We start from the raw sequence: 13497 nt of genomic DNA, 5'->3' as shown, positions 1-13497 counted from the left end.
ACAGCAAAATCCGGGTCGTTACATTACACACCCGTTAAATTAAATTTCGTCCCGAAATTTAGAATAGTACGTAGTTAACGTACGATATCAGAAAAAAATGTGGGTACTTCAACTTCATTTGGTCTTCTCGTTCCCAAGTGAATTCAGGTCCTCTACAAGCATTCCACCGAACCTTAATGATTGGTATCTTACTTTATTTGAGTCGTTTGACCTCACGATCCATAATTTTGACCGGTTCTTCGATGAAATTTAGTTTCTCGTCAATCTTAATTTCGTCTAAAGGGATAATGAGATCTACGGTAGCTAGGAATTTCTTCAGGTTCGAAACATGAAAGGTGTTGTGAATCTTTTCTAATTGTAGAGGTAGTTCAAGTCGATAGGCCACCGGCCCAATACGTTTTTCGATCTTGAATGGCCCAATGTATCTTGGGCTCAATTTCCCTCGCTTTCCAAAATGAATAACACCTTTCCAAGGTGATACCTTAAGCATAACCATATCACCCTCCTCAAACTCTAAAGGTTTCCTTCTAACATCCGCGTAGCTCTTTTGCCGACTCCGGGCTGTTTTCAATCGTTGCTGAATCTGAATGACCTTGTCGGTAGTTTCCTGGATAATTTCCGGACCTGTAATCTGTTTTTCCCTCACATCACTCCAACAAATCTGAGACCTGCACTTCCTCCCATAAAGTGCCTCGAATGGTGCCGCCTCAATACTAGAATGATAGCTGTTGTTGTAGGAAAACTCAGCTAACGGTAGATGTCGATCCCAACTGCTTCCAAAATCAATAACACATGCTCGTAGCATGTCTTCGAGTGTCTGAATCGTCCTTTCACTCTGCCCATCAGTTTGTGGATGATAGGCAGTACTTAAATCTAGACGAGTTCCCAACGCTTCGTGTAATGCCTGCCAGAATCTAGAAGTAAATCTGCTATCACGATCAGAGATAATAGAGATTGGTATACCATGTCTAGAAACAACTTCTTTTAGATATAATCGTGCTAATTTTTCTATACCATCCTCTTCTTTTATTGGCAGAAAGTGTGCTGACTTAGTAAGACGATCGACTATTACCCAAATAATATCATAACCACCTGCGGTTCTCGGTAACTTAGCAATGAAATCCATGGTAATATTTTTCCATTTCCATTCTGGGATTTCAGGTTGTTGGAGTAGACCCGATGGTTCTGATGCTTAGCTTTGACTTTAGAACAAGTCAAACATGCTCCTACATATATGGCTATATCGGCCATCATTCCTGGCCACCAAAAGTTTCTCTTGAGGTCTTGGTACATTTTTCCCACTCTGGGATGTATTGAATATCTGGTTTTATGTGCTTCATCTAGTACCACTTTCCTCAAATCCCCATTCCTTGGTACCCAAATTCTTTCAGCTAAATACCTAGTTCCGTCTTCCCAAATATTAAGCTGTTTTTCTACTCCTTTGGGTATTTCCCTTCCAAAAATTCCTTCCTTCAAAACCTCCTGTTGTGCCTCTTTTATTCCAGTAGTAAGATTAGTATGAATAATCATGTTCATAGCTTTTACTCGAATAGGTTCTCTTTCCTTTTGACTCAAGGCATCGGCTACCACATTTGCTGTGACGCCCCGTACTAAATCATCATGTACGGACCATCAACAACAGGATCATTACAAGGTCAAACACTATATGCGTTTTCAAAACAAGTTTGTATTCATGATAAAAGCTGACGTCATAACCAACGCCAAATGTTTTACAACCAAAGTATGCTTCAATGAACAGAAGCAAATATAATAGTGCGTGACCCTTAGGTCGTTACAAATCATAGTTTCAAAAGTATTAAAGTTATGAATGCAAGATAAACAGTTCATGCGGTGATAACTCTAGAGCAGCGGGTGTCTACAGCAAGACTAGTATACAGCGGAAGCAACCTTAAGCACCTGAGAAAAACATGCTTAAAAATGTCAACACAAAGGTTGGTGAGCTATAGTTTAAGTATAACAGTATGTAAGGTAGGCCACGAGATTTCAGTACTACAAAGAGCGTTTCAAAACAGTATGATAAAGTATATGTTTAACCGTGGGCACTTGGTAACTAACTTAACGTTTATAACCCCCTGAAAGTAAACTTGGCGAGTACGTATGTTTACGAAGTATTAAACACTCGTTAAATGCTAGCGCGACTAGCCCGAGTGGGGATGTCAAACCCTATGGATCCATATCTAAGATTCGCGTTCACCGGTTCAAAAACCAATGACTAAACGTTACCGAGCTAAAGGGAATGTTTATGCCATTGTATAACCCACACATATATAAGTTTAAGTACTCGTGCCTAGTATGTAAAACATAAAATGCGCATGTATTCTTAGTTCCCAAAATAGTTAAAGTAAAAAGGGAATGCTATAACTCACAATGATAAAGTAGCGGTAAAGTCGAGTCGGGAAATAAGCAAGTACGTAGGTCCGGAAAGTCCTCAACCTAAGTCAAATAGTACTAAGTCAGTAAATCGTCCGAATAGGTTTAAATGTATGTAAATAAGGTCTTAAAGGTCATCATCATTCATCATCAAACAAAAGGTGTAAAGTAAGTTTCGTTCATGAAAAGAGTTTAAAACAAAGGCTGACTTGGATCAGTCACCGCGGCCTCTATACCTACTAAAATATGGTGAGACGAGTGGCCATGGCTCCGTATATGAGTCCTTTAGTTGTGGTAAAAATTCCAGAAGAAAAATCATCTTCGTTTAACCGTGGCGACGGTCTAAGTGCGAGTAGGTCAGAATTTTCAGCACAACGTTAAAAGACATAGTGACGATCGGAGGGCCATAAATCCTAAACCGTAACTCGGATTAAGACGAGTCCTAAATGAAAAGTTATCTAATCAAACAGAGATATCTGAAAATTATGTTTACAGTAGCCCAGGTTGTATGGGTCAGACACATAAACAGTAAAACAGTAGGTTCCAGTGGTTCTTGGTACTCGATGCTTATCACGGTTCTCATCCTTGATGCATATAGCTTCAAGTGTACAACTCGTTGATGTGTTTACATCATTTTTACCAAGTTTTGACCATCATAACCCAAGTTTAAGTCTAATATAAGTAGCACAACTCAATTAAGTGTTGCAAGTGTTTTGATGAACCAAAGTTACATCAAATTCTTAGATTTAACACATACATGAAATATGAAAGTAATATTGAACTACAAACTTGAATGTAAACTAACTAATCAAGATCTTAAGATGTAGAACATAGTTCTTAGTTAGATCTTGAAGATCCAAGACCCAAAAGTCTAGATCTAAAGTTATTAAGTTAAATCTAACACAAGTGTATGAAGTTATAACTAAAGAGTTACACTTCCATGTTCTTGAACTTTCAACTTAACTTTTAGTTCCAAGAAGTATGAGATCAAGACTAACTTGTAATACTTGACCAAATCACAACTTTAAAGTACATAAAATGAAGAAATAATCTAAATAAACAAGTAACAAGTTCATGGGTTTCATACTTTTAAAGATTCAAGCCTAAGTCTTGATCTTTAGAAAGTAAACTTTAAGTTTACTTCATGAACACAAGTATGGTTTTAACTCATGAACTTTAATCCTTTAAAACAATAAATGTAGAACATAACTAGAAAGTTTATGTTCTTGTTTGTTTTTGTTAATACAAGATGATATGAAGAATCTAACTATAAAGTTTGATTCTTAGTAACATGTAAGTAAATAACTAACAACAAGTAACAATAATCAAAGACAAGTATTCAAACAAGCAAAGATGATGATGAAGATGTATATGAATCGGTTTTTACAAAGAAAAGAAGAGAGAAAAAGTCTTCAAGTTACTTACAATATTTATAAAGAATGGGAGAAAGAAATGAGAGAAAATTGAGTGTGTAAGTATGTGTATGTAAGAGTGAAATGATACTAGTGAAAGCAAGTGACTAAGTAATACAAAAAAAAAGAATTTTGAACTCCCTCTCACCCATTGGAGCCGACGGTCAGCAGAAAAAAAAGGGAAGGGGGGAGAAGTCCACAAGGTTAATGCATGTAAAAGTCTTAAAAGGTGGTTACTAGGGTGCATGGTGTTGGAAGATGGTGCAAGTAAATGGTAACTAGATTCCATAAGTGACTTAATCCATCTAGTTCCATCTTAAGAGTAATACTTGCATGTGTTGGGCTAAATAAGTCCATATAAGATGTAGGGTGGGCTTCCAAGCCCACTAATCACTAATAAAGGCCCATGTTCCATTAATTAACAAGTAAATCCAATTAAAGCTCAAGTAATTAACTAGTAAACTTAGTTAATTAAAATGATTAATAAAACTTAATCATAAATGTAAATAATACTCGAAAATATTATTCGTGTAATGTACGCGTGTCACAAAGACGTTTTGGGCATTCAAAGTCATGTATGATCAATCATGGTAACGAGTAAATGTAATAACATATATTCAATAATTCACAAGTATTAATAATAATTATTAATAAGTAAACTTTGGAAAATTCAGGGTCGTTACATTACCCACCTGTTAAAGAAAATTTTGTCCCAAAATTTTAAGCTGAGGTAGATGGAGGAGTTGGGAAAAGGTGAGGATACTTCAGCATCATTTGATCCTCTCGCTCCCAAGTAAACTCAGGTCCTCTTTTGGCATTCCATCGTACTCGAACGATCAGAATCTTGTTGCATTTCAAAGTCTTGACCTCACGGTCCATAATTTCAACAGGCTCTTCCACAAAGTGGAGTTTGACATCAATTGTAAGTTCTTCCAGTGGTATGATAAGTTTGGGTGCAGCAAGACACTTCTTCAAGTTTGACACGTGGAAGGTAGGATGAACTGAGCTCAATTGAGCTGGAAGATCCAAACGGTAAGCAACGGGTCCAACACGTTCCAATATTTCAAAAGGACCAATGTATCGTGGGTTTAACTTTCCACGTTTTCCAAAACTGATCACACCTTTCCACGTTGAACTCAAATTCTTTACGTTTAAGATTGGCATAACTCTTTTGATGATCACGGGCAGTCTTAAGTCTCGCTTGAATCTGAGCAATCTTCTCCGTTGTTTCGTGTACTACCTCGGGTCCAGTGAGTTGATTTTCGCCTACTTCGGCCCAACAAATAGGAGATCGGCACTTGCGGCCATACAACGCTTCAAAAGGTGCGGCATTAATACTTGAGTGATAACTATTGTTGTACGAGAATTCGACTAATGGCAAATGCCTTTCCCAGGCCTTTCCGAAATCAATGACACATGCATGCAGCATGTCCTCCAAAGTCTGAATCGTTCGTTCACTTTGCCCATTGGTCTGTGGGTGATATGATGTACTCATATCGTGACGAGTTCCCATGGCTTCTTGCAAAGAACGCCAAAATCTGGAAGCAAAACGGGGATCGCGATCTGAGATGATCGATAAAGGTACACCATGACGAGATACAACCTCTTTGATGTATAGTTGAGCAAGTCTCTCCATCGTATCCGTTTCCTTCATAGCTAGGAAGTGCGCAGATTTGGTAAGACGGTCAACAATAACCCAAATAGTATCGTATCCGCCCACCGTCTTCGGCAGCTTAGTAATGAAATCCATTGTGATCCTTTCCCACTTCCATTGTGGGATTTCCGGTTGCTGAAGTAACCCAGAAGGTCTCTGATGCTCGGCTTTAACCTTCGAGCAAGTCAAACACTTACCAACATAAGTTGCAACGTCTTTCTTAAGATTCGGCCACCAATACTGTTCCTTAAGATCGTGGTACATTTTACCCGCTCCGGGGTGAATCGAATATCTCGATTTGTGTGCTTCATCAAGAATAAGTTCTGTAGATCTTCATAAAGAGGTACCCAAATTCTTCCGGCATAACATCGGAGTCCAGTCTCCCTAATCTCGAATCGAGCGACAAATATGTTCAAATGTTCATGAGATATGTTCTCCTTCTTGAGAGCCTCATCTTGGGCTACTCAGATCTGGCTGTTGAGATTTGAATGGATGGTGATGTTCAGAGCCCTAACACGAAGAGGTGCCGTCCTCTCCTTTCGGCTTAAAGCGTCAGCTACAACATTGGCCTTGCCTGGATGATAACGAAGTTCACAATCATAGTTGTTCAGCATCTCGATCCATCGACGCTGTCTCATATTTAGTTGCTTCTGATCAAAGATGTGTTGGAGGCTCTTGTGGTCGGTGAAAATAGTGCTTTTAGTTCCATACAAATAATGTCTCCAAAATTTGAGCGCAAAGACAACGGCTCCAAGTTCAAGATCGTGAGTAGTGTAGTTCCGCTCGTGAATCTTCTGTTGACGAGAATCATAGGCAATAACCTTTGATTGTTGCATCAGTACACAACCAAAACCACTTTTCGATGCATCACAATAAACGACGAAATCGCACTGCCTTCGGGAAGAGATAAGATAGGTGCGGTGGTCAACTTCTTCTTCAAGGTTTGAAATGCTGATTCGTGTGCGGGTTCCCAAATGAACTTCTTCCCTTTGTGTGTCAGTGCGGTCAAAGGATGCGCAATCAGATAAAATCCTTCAATAAATCTTCGGTAGTAACCGGCGAGACCTAGAAATTGGCGAATATGAGTCGGAGTAGTGGGGGTCTCCCACTTGCTGATAGCTTCAATCTTGGCGGGATCAACTTTGATACCCTGGTCGCTCACAACATGACCCATAAATTAGACTTCCTTCAACCAAAATTCACACTTGGAGAACTTGGCGTAAAGTTGCTCTTGTCTCAAGAGTTAAAGCACTAGTCGGAGGTGTTGCTCATGCTCTTCTTCGCTCTTAGAGTAGATGAGGATATCATCTATGAAGACGATAACGAACTTATCCAAGTATGGTTTGCAGACACGGTTCATAAGATCCATAAATACGGCAGGTGCGTTGGTCAAACCGAATGGCATCATGAGAAACTCATAATGACCATAACGGGTTATGAATGCAGTTTTCATCACGTCACTTTCCTTCACCCTCAACTGGTGATAACTGTAGTGCCCCGTCCTAATCCATCCGGACGAAGTCCATATCGATTATAAACGATTCACAACAGTTGATTACATCGCGAGGTACTTGACCTCTATATGATACATTTTACAAACATTGCATTCGTTTTGAAAAGACAAACTTTCATTACATCAAAACTTGACGGCATGCATACCACTTCTTAATATATCCAACTATAATGACTTAATAATGATCCTGATGAACTCGACGACTCGAATGCAACGTCTTTTGAAATATGTCATGAATGAGTTCATCCACTACATTAATTCAATGAATTTTGTAGTGATAGACCATCGACGGGAATCAATTCAATCAGGAACAAAAAAAAAAAATTTGAAAGTCAAGCTGTAAGGTTAATAGATTGGTACGATCGATGTTGATGTGTAACAAACTGAAGGTAGCAAACAAAAATCGAATACAGTTGAATTAAGATGCAAATTGAATTTGGATTCTTTCAGTAAATAAGTACTTGATTGATACAATTTAAATACAGGAGAATCACTGATCAATAGGCTGAAAGCGATTTACAACTAATTATATAATTTCCTGTATTTATATTTATATAATTATCCGTATTTAAGTATTTATATAACAGTATGAATAATTATATACTGTATTTTGTATATCTGTGTAGTTGTATGTCGATTTTCCTATATATGTATTTTAAGTATATATAAGGAAAACTTAATAATATTAATTATATATACATTAATTGTTAATATAAATAATGGAATTAATATTAATAATAATAATAATAATAATAATCTTAATGGTAAAGATACTAAATTAATAATAATAATGATATCTAATTCTTGATACTTATATACTAACATATAGTAATTATTTAATATTCACATAATATTAATTACATATAAAAATTATATACATATATATAGATCCATTTTAATTCAAATGATTAAGTTGTATCTTTATCATTATAGTCTTTTATATTTTTACATATATATCTATATATATTTATTTACAACAATTGTTCGTGAATCGTTGAGAGTAGCCAAAGGATAAATGAATATAAGAACACAATTCAAAGTTTTTGAGATTTCAATATTACAGACTTTGCTTATCGTGTCGAAAACATATAAAGATTAAGGTTTAAATTTGGTCGGAAATTTCCGGGTCATCACAGTACCTACCCGTTAAAGAAATTTCGTCTCCGAAATTTGATAGAGGTCGTCATGGATAACAATAAGAATGTTTTCATGACAAATATGAGTTGATAAATAGAGTTTTATCATCATTGAGTAATATAGATAAAACAATTTGATTACGCGAAAAGTATAAGTGAAGCTATCACCAAAAGGTGAAATGAGTAGGTATAGATTCGTCATATCTTTTGACGTATATAGGATTGATTTCCAAGTTCAAGGGATTTGGAGAAAATCTTCGTGATAAGATTTGATTCTTCGGTAATCAAGGGAATTAGGATCCGCTTTAAATGCGATCATCTATTTTGATTGCACTGTCGGATATTTTACTATAAATCCACCCCCGTTGTTTTCTTACAATTCAAACCTTCTATTCTTTCTTCCTCAACTCATACTTTAAAGCATCCATTAATATGCTCCATCCAGTACTGATTCTTGATATTCCCCTAACTTTCATATCTGTCATTCTCCCTTTGCATTTACTACCAGAGGATTTTATTTATTTTTACTATTACCTTGGGGTTATAGTAATTTTAATTCTCCCGTGCCTTTACGTGGCAATACGTATTGATATGCACGGTTTGTAATTTATGTGTTGTTGTCGAGCTTTATATTTTCTTTATATTCAAAAGTTCCATACTTTTGTCTCCTCTTCCCGACTTCAAGTCAAGCGAATAATGGTCCAGAATTCATATGGATTTTGAAATGAACATAGTTAATATTCTAAGAAGAAAATCGTAATGGCACGATCTTGATTTGTCAAGTTACCAGAATATCCGAAAAGATAGAACTATCAAGAAGATATGTTCTTACTATGTTTAGAGATTGAGTAGAATACAAGAGTCGTGTAAATGGTACATGATGATGGAACTGTGAATCATCACGTTTCATTAGAAACTCAGCATGAATTACTGTAATATAATCACGTTGATCAAGTGTCATTATATTATACTAACTCATGCATCAGTTCCCAACACTACTTCAAAAACATTCATAATTTAAATTCAAGGATTTATAGAATATGGAAACTAAAACAGTTTCCATTTATGAGATAACACAGATAGCACAGAGAGATAATTAATATCAAACGAGAATATTTATGAAGATATCTTCAGAAATATTGAGGATATTAATAAAGAAAGGTACGATGATATCTTAGGATTTCATAATCAAATTGTGATGAAGAAATTCATTCACGATGATTTAGAGTGGTTAAGGAGTAAGGTATTCGCTATAGATTTCACCAGAAACAGGATCATCTGGATTCTTTATGTACAAGTTTAGTCCTTGTAATTTGTTCAGAGTCTCCTTCATGGTTTGCTCAATCCGGTTTTCAGTTTCAACTTTTCTGAGCTTTGCCAATATACTATTCTTTATCTTTATACCTTCGACGGTTAAGGTCGTGTATAGTTTTTGCTGCTGTATTCAGCTTGTACAGTTTTTGCTGCTGTATTCAGCTTTTTTAGAATTTGGAGTATTGATTTGTAGACTGGGTGCTTTTCAAAATTTCAGAGTGTAAGATCATAATTCTAAGAGATAAATGTTATATGTGTACATATAACTGTTGATGTAGAAACGCTGCGAGATTCAAAATACTGATTGCTAATTCTCGATAATTGATATAGTAATTGTCGTTATAAGATGTAAATGAGTAAATGATAGGGTTTCACTGAATATAGTGATTCTTCGAAAAGTCAAAGATCAACGGAGTTGTTGGTAAAATTACTGCTAATGTGGTAAGATATGTACGATTCCCCGGTAACGATGACAAAAGTCAAACTTATTTATCAAGGTTATAATAAGAGTAATCCAAATGAATGTCGAAGTTGACTTGTTGGAGCTGTGACTAAATTGGCTAATTTGGAAAGAGATTGAAAAGTTATTTTCGGTAATAATAACGCTAAAGGAAATTTGAACAGCTATGCCTTAAACGTTTACTCAGTTTTCGAGAGTTTTCAGGTGCATAACTATACGCATCAATATTTTCTTCCATAGATGAAGTGCGGTTGGTTCATCCTCCCGATTGAGGTGTTTTCACGAATTATGAAAGGTTTGAGCGCAGATTGTAATCATCGAGATACAAATGAGGTTTAAGATGAAATCAAGTGGCAAACTTGAAGAATTGTTTAGTTTCATATGTTATAATCAATATTTTAATTTATTTTAATTGTCCACTGTTGGTAGTCCTCAGTTGATTAGTCCACAGTTAGCTAGGAACAGTTAGCTAGGATTTTGTTAGCGTGGATTCTTAACAAAATTTCTCATAGTTAATTTGTTTGTTTCTAACAAATTTTATTCCGTCAAATGTTTTCTTCATTATGCCACTTGTTGGATTCTGATAGGTCAAAATCTAAATATGAAATTTGAATGGAAATAGTTATTCTGTGGTAAACGGATACGTATATCTATGGATGTAAGTAGGATAGTAAATGACTGTGGAATCAAATTTAAAAAATGTACAGTGTAACTTATTAATGTGAAATCTTAAATATTCCTCGGGTATTACCTACCCGTTAAAATATTTTCATCATTAACAGTTTGTACAAAAGAATTTCTAATCACAATCATTATGAAAATATATATACATATATATTTTCTTCAGATGTAATCATGGATTTAATGAGTCAATATAATATTAAACTCATTTGATTTTCGGTTTGAGCTAGAATAAGTAGTCTCTAAAACTATTAGGATCTACATATTCTTCGCAGAATATTGATGAAGTTATGGATCAATACTTCATCGTTAGTTATTAGGATCCACATATTATTCGCAGAATATTAATGAAGTTATGGTTCAATACTTCATTGTTAGTTGCTGTTGGTACTCCTTGGTATCCATGGTGCGTATGATGTTGATGTTCGTGGAACAGATTGTGATGTTGAGGTGTGGGATGCGGATGTTGTTGTTGGTGATACTATTGATGTAGGTAATATTGCTGAAGCTGGTACATTTTGCACCATATTTTTCAAGACTACAACTCGGGTGCGAAGATCTTGACTTATTACTCCGGGATGATTGTCGGTAGGAACGAGCGAGTGAATAAGGTTTTGAATTTGAGATAGTATATAATCATAGCGAGATATTCAGAAAATGAGGGTGAAAATGGTGTTTCTAATAGGTTCACCGGTAAGTGTTTCAGGTTCTTCGCCAAAAGATGAATTTAGTGGATGGAAAGGATCGCCTTCTTCGCGTCTCCATCGGTTAAGTCGTCTATGAACCCATCAGATGAATTGGGGATGGCTGATTGATTGATTCATTCTGGTGACGCCGTTTTCGGAACTGGAGTGGGACTCCATATCGGAATCCGAGGGACTTGAACTAGTGGTGAGTTCCATTGCGTACAATTGAATAAAGGATTTTTCGATATGAAATGATTTTTGGATATCAGATGATATTCTAATTACATAGAATATCTATATATATAGAACAAAAGATTTCGTAGATTACGGAGGAATTTACGAAATATATCAGGCAAAGTTTATGTAACAGATATGCTAAGATATGGATTAGCAGATACGCTAAGATATGAATTTTGTCTATACACAATTCATGCAGTCAATGCAGTAAGATGTGTCTAGACTAAGAATGATAAGCAGGTAATTTTTCGACAAGAAATGATAAGCAAAACTTTTGACATGCAGACCAGGTTCAAGTCCAGACTCATTAATATAACCTAACAACTACTAGGTCGAAGTCCAGACTTCACTAATGCATCCTAACAACTACCTGCTAGACACACTAATGTTGACCTGGTTCACTAAGACCACCGCTCTAATACCAACTGTAGTGCCCCGTCCTAATCCATCCGGTCGAAGTCCATATCGATTATAAACGATTCATAACAGTTGATTACATCGCGAGGTACTTGACCTCTATATGATACATTTTACAAACATTGCATTCGGTTTGTAAAGACAAACTTTCATTACATCGAAACTTGACGGCATGCATACTACTTCTTAATATATCCAACTATAAATGACTTAATAATGATCCTGATGAACTCGACGACTCGAATGTAACGTCTTTTAAAATATGTCATGAATGAGTTCATCCACTACATTAATTCAATGAATTTTGTAGTGATAGACCATCGACGGGAATCAATTCAATCAGGAACAAAAAAAATAAAAATAAATGAAAGTCAAGCTGTAAGGTTAATAGATTAGTACGATCGATGTTGATGTGTAACAAACTGAAGGTAGCAAACAAAAATTGAATACAGTTGAATTAAGATGCAAATCGAATTTGGATTCTTTCAGTAAATAAGTACTTGATTGATATGATTTAAAGATAGGAGAATCACTGATCAATAGGCTGAAAGTGATTTACAACTAATTTTATAATTTCCTGTATTTATATTTATATAATTATCTGTATTTAAGTATTTATATAACAGTATGAATAATTATATACTGTATTTTGTATATCTGTATAGTTGTATGTCGATTTTCCTATATATGTATTTTAAGTATATATAAGGAAAACTTAATAATATTAATTATATATACATTAATTGTTAATATAAATAATGGAATTAATATTAATAATAATAATAATAATCTTAATGGTAAAGATACTAAATTAATAATAATAATGATATCTAATTCTTGATACTTATATACTAACATATAGTGATTATTTAATATTCACATAATATTAATTACATATAAAAATTATATACATATATATAGATCCATTTTAATTCAAATGATTAAGTTGTATCTTTATCATTATAGTCTTTTATATTTTTACATATATATCTATATATATTTATTTACAACAATTGTTCGTGAATCATCGAGAGTAGTCAAAGGATAAATGAATATAAGAACACAATTCAAAGTTTTTGAGATTTCAATATTACAGACTTTGCTTATCGTGTCGGAAACATATAAAGATTAAGGTTTAAATTTGGTCGGAAATTTTCGGGTCATCACAATAACCGGATCGCAAATCGATCTTTGAGTAAACGCTCGATCCTTGTAGTTGGTCAAAAAGATCATCAATTCGTGGAAGAGGATACCAATTCTTGATTGTCAGTTTGTTGAGTTCACGGTAGTCGATACACATACGGAAGGATCCATCCTTCTTCTTCACAAACAACACAGGTGCGCCCCAAGGTGAGAAACTTGGTTGGATAAACCCTCGGTCTAACAGCTCTTGTAGTTGACTCTGTAATTCTTGCATCTCGGAAGGTACGAGTCTATAAGGTGCGCGAGCTACAGGTGCTGCTCCTGGCACTAAATCAATTTGAAACTCTACTACTCTCGACGGTGGTAATCCAGGCAATTCTTCAGGGAAGACATCGGAAAATTCGTTCACAATTCGAACATCGTTCACGCTCTTCACCTCAGTTTCCACCGTTT

This window comes from Rutidosis leptorrhynchoides, chromosome 3 (genome assembly GCF_046630445.1).
Source record: "Rutidosis leptorrhynchoides isolate AG116_Rl617_1_P2 chromosome 3, CSIRO_AGI_Rlap_v1, whole genome shotgun sequence".
NCBI classification, from domain to species: Eukaryota; Viridiplantae; Streptophyta; class Magnoliopsida; order Asterales; family Asteraceae; genus Rutidosis; species Rutidosis leptorrhynchoides.
This window is presented reverse-complemented; position numbering follows the sequence as displayed.